We start from the raw sequence: 11,086 nt of genomic DNA, 5'->3' as shown, positions 1-11,086 counted from the left end.
GGGGAAAAAATAGGGGAAAAAATGGGTGGTAAGGGCAAGCTAATTAGTGAGCAGTGCAAGTCGGCTGATCAGTGTCAGCTGTTCTCAGTTCAGCTGATTTGGTCTCACTGCAGACTCAAGCACAGGTGGGTTAATTAGGCTACCCTGCTCAGTCTGTAAGTTTTCTGTGGAGAGTCACACGCAAGGATTGCTGTGCCTAGAACTAAAACTCTTTAAGTAATTTGGTAAATACTGTGCAAACGTGACACTGCAAGACTGGAGAGGCAGCCGGTAAGCTTTTTATCTTTATCTTTAGCGAGCTGTCTCTTGTCACTTTAACTGCATTAAGCACATTTTGCTAGTTGGTGTTGCACTGGTATTTTGTACACTGTTGTAGTCCTACTACTGGTGGTTGGTAATTTAAACCTGTAAGCTTAACAGACCGAGCACAAGTTGCTGTTACCATGTTTAATGCTAAGGTTTGCATTTAAGATACTTGTGGTTGCGCATGTCATGGATTATTTGAAAGCTACGTGTTGCCAGTTGGGCATGGGCTTGTATAGTGCAGTTACTTGTAACAAAAATCATATCTTCTGGTTAAAAAAAAATGAGTCTACTTTAGTTTACTCATATGATTACATTTATGATTATAGTATCTAATTGTTGGGTTTTAAATATTGCAAAGATTATTTTTGATGGACATTTTTGTAAGCTTATTTGCACATTGTGTATTTGCATAGCCTCATATTTGCACAGGAGCATTGTATTTGCACATAATCATTGCATATTTAACTGGAAATTAACTACTGTTCTGTATTCCATGTTGTGTGCCTTAGGTTTTCTACCTAAGGGAAAAAGACCACAAATGATGTTTCCTGCTGCTAACTGCAAACATGGACTTGTGCCCTGAAATCAAATAAAAGAGAAAAAAAAGAGGAAAAGACAAAAAGGAAACTTCTGTTGTCGTGTCAAGTCCTTTGAGTAGGATCCAGTTTACCAAACCTCCACCAGATGTCACAAACCCTTTTCAAGTTGGGGAAAATTGCACAAGTAAAACAAACCAAAATCCAAACAAACCAGAACAACTTGACAATGTCTAACACAAACATATCGAACAGGAGAAAACCAATCAAGAAGCCAGATTATTCACTGGTGCTTCAGACCATGTGCATGTTAAAACAGCAATTCCTTAATTGAACTCTAGAGAGTACATAACATTCATATACGCTCAATGATTGAACTCCCACTTTCCATGGTCGACCTGCCTCCATATTTACAAACCTTTTATTTTCCAGTGAATGTACAGTGATAAAGGTTGGAGCAGTCCTCACCCAAACATACACAACACAATAATATATAACTGAAAAATACGAAGGATGGCTAGCACCATGTGTACCATTTTCAATAAAAAAAGTTGATGTACCTTGTGCGACCTTTTCGTCTTATTTTTCAGGTATAAAGCAATAAAAGCACAGAGCCTTCCTCAGGGTCACAACAACACGACTACCTTGACTTGGAGATGACTGCTTTGGATTCAGTGAATCACTATCAGTTTAATGCAGCCTTAAAAGGCATGCACCCTTTCTTTTTTATTTACTTCATTTTTTGTGGCTTTTTATTGCCTTTATTTGACAGGATAGTGAAGGTAGTGACAGGAAGTGAGTGGGCAGAGAGAGATGGGAAAGGGTCGGCAAAGGACCCAGGCTGGGAGTCGAACCCGGGTCGGCCGCAGAGCAAACGAGTGCCCTACCATTTGCGGCACGGTTGAGTCGGAATGCACCCTTTCTACCTGGAGACAACTGCTTTCTATTCAGCGAATCAGTATCAGTTTAATGCAGTCTTAAAAGGAATGCACCTGGAGGAAAGACTAGATTTCTCACTATTTTCTTTTCCTTTTGTTACTTCTCTCCTGTTTGCATGTCTGTCTCTCCATATCCATTGCAGACACTTCCCATCCTCCCTCCGAGATGCTTAGGCAAGGTTAGGTTAGGTTTCTTATTAGTCTCCACGAAGGAGAAATTTGTCTGGGAGACAGGGAGGTTGCAGCACCATAAATCACATAAGACACATGACACCAACACAGAAAAACGAACAAGAGTAAAACAAGAGCCTGCACGCACAAGAGAAACAGTGTACATGCTCAGAAGCATTGGATGTCCTAACCCATTTGCAGTTTAGGATTAACCGGACAAGTTTGGGTTTAGAGTTTAAGAGTCAATCATTAAACCACAAGTGTAATGGCAGACCAATTTCCAAGCACAGGACATGAACCAAATTCTACTATCCATGCATAAAGAGTGGTGTAGCTAAAAAGTACAGTGTGTGTGTGTGTGTGTGTGTGTGTGTGTGTGTGTGTGTGTGTGTGTGTGTGTGTGTGTGTGTGTGTGTGTGTGTGTGTGTGTGTGTGTGTGTGTGTGTGTGTGTGTGCGTGCGCGTGCTCGCATGCCCGTGTTTGTGTGTGAGAGAGAGAGAGAGAGGGAGAGAGAGAGAGAGAGAGAGAGAGAGAGAGAGAGAGAGAGAGAGAGAGAGAGCACACTGTTGTTCCTCCAGCTAAGGGAATCAGGTGCCCTCTATCACCTGGGCAACCTCAGTGTCTGTGCACCATGTGATGCAGCCTGCCTGCTTCAGTGGGATTGCTGTGTGTGTGTGTGTGTGTGTGTGTGTGTGTGTGTGTGTGTGTGTGTGTGTGTGTGTGTGTGTGTGTGTGTGTGTGTGTGTGTGTGTGTGTGTGTGTGAGTGTGTGTGTGTGTGTGTGAGTGAGAGAGAGAGACCGCAGCCTGCTGCCTGAGTAGCTGCTTCAGACAGATCTCAGTCAGTGTGACCTGAACAAACTAAACCCACCACAACTAAGTGGGCCAAAAACTAAACCCACCACAACTAAGTAGTGCCAAAAACTCTACAGTTCTACAGTCTCCACATCAGCCCTGGGAACAGGTAAGAATCAAGGTCAATGTCTTATTGTAAACGTCTTATGTATATGTTAGTCTAATAGCACTTGGGAGACTGGTGAAACACAATTTCAATCTTCTATGTCAAAAGTTCATAAAGGTTGGAGCAAGCTTCACCCAACAGCGTCAACATGTAGCTCGCAAAGCTACCTCCAAGCGCAACAGGTCTGCAGACAGCGACGGCTCGAGTCCAGAGCGCGTTTCTGATAAGCGGCTCAGAATCTCTTCTCCAACGATGGCCGCAGCAGATTGCATGGCCTCTACATCTCCAACAGCGGATAGCTTGTCAAGCCATCGGGCTACTGCGATGCCTCTGTTGGCTAATGATGCTGGTGTCGGTAGCTTGTGTAGCCCGTGTCAAACACCACCGGCGTTGTCCACGGCTGACAGCGTCCCTCAGCGTCCAGATGGTCTACAACTTCCTCCTCGCACCTCTATACACTTTAACCGCGATGTTCAATGCCCTCCTGAAATTCTCATTGTTGGTGATTCGATTGTCAGAGATCTGATTATTCCTAGTGCTATCACGTACTGTATCCCGGGAGGAAGGGTTATTGACATCTCTCATCTCATTCCGTCTCTATTGAACAGACATTCTTCCGTAAACACTGTCATTGCTCACGTGGGGACAAATGATGTCATGGCCCGGAACTCTGTGAAGCTACAGAATGAGCTGGAGACGTTATGTTTCACTGTTGAAAGCCTCGGGAAACGCTGCATAATGTCAGGCCCTATCCCACTTAGCTCCAGTAATTCAGAGCGTTTCAGCAGATTACATAGTCTCCATACCTGGCTGAAACAATTCTGCAATCTAGCTGGTCATGATTTTATTGCTAATTTTGATATATTCTGGACCAAATCATTTTTATATAGATCTGATGGGGTGCATCCAAACAAACTGGGCCTACTAGAGCTAACCACCAACTTTATTCAGTTCATTGCTTTCAGCACACCTTGACATTCAACACAGCATGACCCAATCCAGTTCACAAACACACCCAGCTCTACTATGGGTCCTGCTGATAATTGCAGCTCTCCCTCTCCTGCTGTATCTCTGATATCTGATATCTCCCTGCCAGAGACTGTCCTTCCTAATTCTTCTCCTGATATCCCTCTCAATAATGGACTAAGCCCTGAAGTCATGAATGCTACATGTCCATTGGAGTCTACCCCTGACGTTGTTCGCTTGGACAATCCATGTGTTTTTAAGGACAGAAAAGGCATTGGGTTAATCCACCTCAATATCAGAAGTATATTGCAACGAGATAAAATGGACCACTTGAATATTTTAATTGCTCAAACTAACACAGATATCTTGGTTTTATCAGAAACTTGGCTGAAGAGTGAAATTGATGACTCTGAAGTCAACCTTTCAGGCTACAATTTATTTAGAATTGACAGGGTCGGGAGGGGTGGGGGTGTGGCTATTTACGTGAAGTCACATTTCTCTGTCACATTTCTGTACTCCTTAAGTGAACCTAAATCCTTTGAATTTATTGCACTAAAGGTTTATTATGGCACCAATAACAACTCCTTCATAATAGTTGGGATTTATAGACCCCCGTCAGCTGATTCTAAATCCATAGATCAGCTTGCAGAATTGATATCTAGATTCACTGACTCAGAAGTTCTGGTTCTTGGGGATTTTAATATTGACTGGCTAACTGATGCCTCCAAACATCTTAGAGATGTTTTCTCAAGTCTATTTTTGGATCAACTTATTAATGATCCAACAAGACCAAACTCTAAGAACTTTAGCAAATCATCTCTTATTGATCTAATTTTTACAAATAAGATGAACAAAATTAGCGCAACTGGTGTTTTTGATTTAGGGGTCAGTGACCACTGTCCCATTGCCTGTATTAGGCACAGCACTCTAACCAAAGCACTGCCTCGCATTTTGGTTAAAAGAACTATGAAACATTTTAATGAGCAAGCCTTTTTAAATGATCTCTATGAAAGTGACATTCATCTCACAACTGAAATTCCTGATGCTGACTTGGCTCTACAGTTTTTCTCAAACTCATTTATTTGCATTGTTGACAAACATGCACCTTTTAAAAAGATAAGAGTAAAAAGTAGAACAAACCCATGGTTCACCCCTGAACTCTCCTCTCTTTTTCAGTCAAGAAATAAGGCTTGGTCATTAGCAAGGAGGAGCAAGGATGCCTCTGACTGGGCAAGTTTCAGGAAAATCAGGAACAGATGTACATTATCTGTAAGAAAGGCTAAATCTGACTATTACTTTAACCTTGTCTCTAGCTCGTACTCTGATCCTGCAAAATTCTGGAAGGCTGTAAATTACAAAAACAATAAATCTGTTACACCTATGCCTTCTTCCATTAAGTTTGATGATTGTCTACTACAAGACAAATCAGACATTTGCAGTGCTCTTAACAAACATTTTTCTTTAGCCAGTCAAAGTTTTGATAATAGCAATAATCATTCCTTTATGCCTAGGGCTGGACATGATATGTGTATCAGAGACAATGTCAGAGACGATGATCTGGAATTTAGGCTTCATCCTGTGTCTAAGCATACAGTGCTATCTGCTTTATTAGCAATTGATAGTCGCAAATCCACTGGAGAAGACCACCTAGATCCCCTTTTTCTTCGCACTGCGGCATATATAATAGCAGAGCCATTATTGCACATTTTCAATTATTCTATTTCCACTGGAGTTGTCCCTACACTATGGAAATTTGCACACATTACCCCGTTGCACAAGGGGGGGTGATAAGACTGACCCTAACAACTATCGACCAATATCCAAGCTACCGTGTCTCTCAAAAATACTAGAGAAGTTGGTAAATGATCAGCTCAAAGAATTTCTAAATACCAATAATATTCTGAGCCCTCTCCAATCAGGCTTTAGGCCTAAACATAGTACAGTCACTGCTGCTACTAAAGTAATTGATGATATTATCACTTCTCTTGACAAGAAAAAACATTGTGCTGCCATCTTTGTGGACTTATCCAAAGCATTTGACACTGTGGACCATTCTCTGCTTCTACAAATTCTGCCTGGTATTGGTTTTAGTGCAAGTGCCTGTAAATGGTTCCAGAGCTACCTATCAAACAGACACCATACTGTAAAATTGGGTAATACTCAATCTGACCCCCTGCTAATAACCAAGGGGGTCCCACAAGGTTCAGTATTAGGTCCGGTACTCTTCACCATGTACATAAATAGCATACTCTCTCTCCTTTCCAACTGCTCTATTCATCTATATGCAGATGATACAATTTTGTATTGTGTTGCAGATTCTGTACAGCTAGCATTGGAGAATTTGCAGCAGTCTTTTAATATTCTACAAAATGCCCTCATTGGTCTTAAGCTTCTACTTAACGTAAGCAAGACTAAATGTATGGTCTTTACTCGATCTAAGCATGGCATGAAAAATGATTTTAATATATCTACTTTAGATGGGTCTGTTATTGAGAGAGTATCACATTATAAGTACCTGGGAATCTGGCTAGATGACAAGTTCACATTCAAGAAACATACTGACTGTCTTGTCACTACGCTCAGACAAAAGCTATCTTTCCTGCACAGAAATAAATATCACTTTCCTGTTTTCTGCAGAAAAAAGTTAATTGAAGCTACTTTTCTGTCTTCCCTTGACTATGGTGATGTTATTTACAGACATGCACCACTCTCTAATCTGAAGGCACTTGACACTGTCTATCATTCAGCTCTTCGTTTTATTACTGGGGATCCATATAGCACTCATCATTGCCTGTTATATGATAAAGTTGGGTGGGCTCCACTTTCTCACAGAAGGGACATGCATTATTTTATTTTTATTTTTAAGGCCCTCACTGGTAAACTCCCATTTTATATTTCATCTCTTTTAGTTTGGCACTCCAACCCATATCAAACCCGCAGCAGCAACTTTTTACTGGAGGTCCCTTATGCCCGCACTGAACTGGGTAAAACGGCTTTTAGTGTCTGTGGACCTTCACTTTGGAATACCCTACAACAAAGGATAGGTCTTCAAGCCTTAGTGTCATTAGAACATTTTAAAGTAATACTGGGAAGTTTTTTATCACATACTTGTACTTGTTTTAACTCATAAGTTTTAATTCATAGTTTGTCTTAATTTTTACCTCTTATATGATTTATGTTGCATTGTGTATGTTGTATATATATATGATTTTATATGTGTAATTGTTTGTTTTACTCGACATCATTGTAAATGAGGGCTGGGCTCTCAATGATTCTTCGAGTTTAAATAAAAATGAAATGAACATATTGTAAAACTGAAAAATGAGAAAAGGTCACACCATGCATAGGTTTTTTATTATTTCACAGACGCGTTTCGGCGTTCTACCTTCATCACTGTGCCTCAGAGACGCGTCTGTGTAATAATAAAAAACCTATGCATGGTGTGACCTTTTCTCATTTTTCAATCTCCTGTGTTAGTGTTACTGTTACATACAATACATTTTGGACAATAAATTACACTTTGACTTTGACATGGAAGCTTTTCAAGCTGCTTACTTTATGGTGTAGGGCAGTGGTGGGGAACCTACTGTATGTTTCGAGGGCTGTTTACGGCCCTCGAGGCTGTCTTATCCTAGCCTTGCGCGCCATCCTACGTACTTCCGCCAAGACACTTGGCTCCGCACTACGTCTGGTACCTGTCTTCTGTGGAGACTAAATGGAAATGGTAGTATTATGGGATGGTCAGGACCAGGCTAGTCTTATCCCCCCCCGGCATGATTTTAATGTTATGCAGTTTCATATGAAATATGACATGTTTTGAAAAGAAATGTTAGAAATTACATTTGCAATAGAATTACATTATATATTCAGGGGACCTAGTGATGGTGGGGTCTGCTGTACAGGTGGCCACCTTCGTTATACGTATAGGCCTAAAGTGCAGGGGGAAATCCTGGTTTGTGTTCATTGTACATTCCTTGGAGTACTTTATAAAACTTGAATGAAAAAGGTTTCCCACCCCTGGCATAAGGCAATGGGAATAGTATAACCTCATCGGTGAGAAGTGTTGTTGCCTCAAGTCAAATGTGGGGTAGTCAGATTGTACACTGTGGATGTGCCACAATAGTAACGTTTTGTGTCTGTTAGCAAAAGCACTGGCAAGATGCTACAATATGTATAATCTGTTAACCCATTGACGCCTAAGGCCCCTGCAAGAAAGGGTGCTGAATGTCTGTGCCCTTTTTAAGAAAAACTGCCCTCAACTTATAAAAACCTAAATATCTCAGCTTCTGAAACACATAAAAATGTGCACTGAGTTGCATTTAAACGCTAAGACCCTCATCTTTCATTAGAATGTGTTCATTCATCTCAAACAAACAGAGATCTTTAATAAAGTTGTCTCAAATATCATGAGCTTGAATGTTGCGTAATGCAGCTCCAGGCGCCAGGGCCAATGTTGCGCAATGCAACATCAGGCATCAATGGGTTAAGACATTGCCCCTGTTACTGTCTGTATGCATTTGCTATCAGAATGGCAATGACCAAGTCATTGTAATGTTGCAATATTGTATCAATACAGTAGTAAAGTATTTTAAATGGATATGAATGAAATTTAAAATTATTTCCTGTAAGTTCTGCTTCCTAAACACTATTCTGTGCCAGCAGCACTACAGGTCTCCACAGGGTGTCTGGATAATGGGTGAGGAGCACGAGGAGAGAGAGATGTCAGACACCATGTCGCCATCAATCGTCCCTGCTGCCACTCAGGAGGAAATTGCGCCCGGCAGTGAACTAGACCACAGGCACTACCTGCAGAGGTGAAAATAATGACCTCAGCATGCATCCGTCCAATGACACACAATGACGCGACAATGACGCATATTTCCTGTATTCATTAATTCATTTCCACCATTCTCGTCATGTTTCCTGCTAGTTGAAGGTACCCCGTTAATGTGAGAAATAATAAGCTACACACATCAGTCACTGTGGCTTTGGTGGTGGTGAATGAGAGGTGTGTTTTCATGTGTGTGTTGCTGGTGGCGGTGATTAATGTGTATGTGGAGGGAGGGCCTGCTCTGCTCTGCCCTGCTCTGCTCTGTTCACATTTGCTCAGCTGTCTCCGCTCGCCTGTCTCTCTGTTGGCAGGTTGTTTGGGGAGGCCACCGCTGAGTATTTCCTCAACCCTTCCGCAGCCCGGGGGACTGGGGACACACCCCTCTGGTACACTCAGATGACGGATCGCCTGGGAGGTGTGGTACCATGCAGACATCACACATAACAACACCTATCTCTCTCTCTCTCTCTCTCTCTCTCTCTCTCCTTCTCTCTCTCTCTCTCTCTCTCTCTCTCTCTCTCTCTCTCTCTCTCTCTCTCTCTCTCTCTCTCTCTGTGCATGGTGGTGTGTTGTGAAGCGGTTGTCTCTTAACACAAAGCACTTGTGTGGTTTCTTTATCTTTTTTCCCCCTTTCTTCTTATGCTTCAGCTTCTTCTTAATAAATAAATAAATACATAATCAAATTCATACATACATACATACATACATACATACATACATACATACATACATACATACATACATACAGACAGACAGACAGACAGACAGACAGACAGACAGACAGACAGACAGACATACATATTGTACATACAGTACATTAGTGGTGTGCAATGGCACTGCCCTTACGATTTGGGAGGTAACGATTCTATTCGAAACGATTCCGTCCGATTCTACAGTATGATGCATTGCAATGCATTACATTTCTACTGAAAGCAAGGACAATTTTTCCATCAATCATGAGGCAATACATGTACATAAATGCAATTCCAAAGCAAGGTGTATGGCAAGAGTTACGAGGGTTTTTGCTGCCTCATGTGGTTGTGTCCTATGCCAAAGACATAACAGAGTAGAGTGTGTGTTGTGTCCTTAGAGAATGTCAGTGCTGTGGCCGTGTGGGATGCCTTGAGTGAGCAGACCAGAGCCCTCGTGGAGGAAGTGGAGGCAGACTCTTACCAGGTGAGTCCATGCAAACTAGTCCATACGCACTAGTCCAATATTCACACTCTTCACTGGCTTCATCCTATGTGAAAATCTCTCACTCAAAATAATGACATCAATCAATGAATCAATGAATCAATAAATGAATGAATGAATCAATCAATCAGTCAATCAGCCAATCAATCACTCAATCAATCAATCACTCAATCAATCAATCAATCAATCAATCAATCAATTCAATACAGTAGCTGTGCTGTCATATGGTAAAGTTATGAGAATCAGACTCCAATGGGTCTGATTTGTGTGTGTGTATGTGTGTGTGTGTGTGTGTGTGTGTGTGTGTGTGTGTGTGTGTGTGTGTGTGTGTGTGTGTGTGTGTGTGTGTGTGTGTGTGCGTGTGTGCGTGTGTGCGCGCGTGTGGGCGTGTGTGTGGGCGTGTGTGTGTGTGTGTGTGCGTGTGGGCGTGTGTGTGTGTGTGTGTTTATCAGACTCCACATGCTTACACAGTACACTCCATCCCTCTCTTCATCTTCATCATGCAGGCGAAGAGCAGAGGAGAGGAGTCCAGTAAGTGTCTTCGCCATCTGTCCGGAGTGAAGCTGATGTTCCGCCACGCCAAGCACCACGCGGCACGTTCTGCCTTCCTCATGGAACAGAACCCGCTGTTCTCTCTTGAGAACAGCACACCTGCCAGGTTCCAACAGCAGGAGGATACAACTCCACAGGCTGTTTCTAATGACCACAGTCTGTAGCCCAGGGGTGTCAAACTCTTTCCTGTTCACAGAGGCACATCTTGTCACCAGGCAAGGCAGGCAGCTGTTTGGCCCCCCCAGCCACTAGATAGTGAATAACAGCTCACACTTTACTACAGTGATGGCAATTTTGTTTCAAATGTTCAATCCTTTGAATTTTTGCTTGGGGCCCCACATGAACCTAGAATCGCCTCTGCGTTTGGGGCCCCCAGCCACTAGATGGTGAAAAACAGCTCAACTTTAAACTATAATATAGCGGCAATTTGTTTCGAATGTTCATTCCTTTGGGTTTTTGCCTGGGGCCCCCATTGACACTAGAATCGCCTCATAGAGCCTATTTGATCTTGAGTGGGACGGACCAGTAATGTCATCGCGAAAAATCGCAAAATTCCGCTTCCTATTAGAACCGCTTCGCTAGTCAATCCTCTGGAGGTGAATGACAGCGGGTATATATATCAGGAGCTTTGAC

General features: G+C 42.3%; 1 long non-coding RNA gene across 1 annotated transcript; it reads left to right on the top strand.

Annotated features, from left to right (window-relative positions):
* Positions 1-9,038: 9,038 nt before the first annotated feature.
* Positions 9,039-10,496, top strand: LOC134457551 (uncharacterized). Its single transcript, XR_010036443.1, has 3 exons — positions 9,039-9,122; positions 9,798-9,883; positions 10,408-10,496. It is a non-coding gene; the product is annotated as an uncharacterized LOC134457551 (long non-coding RNA).
* The last annotated feature ends 590 nt before the right edge of the window (positions 10,497-11,086 follow it).

The sequence above is a fragment of the Engraulis encrasicolus genome, chromosome 10, assembly GCF_034702125.1.
Source record: "Engraulis encrasicolus isolate BLACKSEA-1 chromosome 10, IST_EnEncr_1.0, whole genome shotgun sequence".
NCBI classification, from domain to species: Eukaryota; Metazoa; Chordata; class Actinopteri; order Clupeiformes; family Engraulidae; genus Engraulis; species Engraulis encrasicolus.
This window is presented reverse-complemented; position numbering and strand designations above follow the sequence as displayed.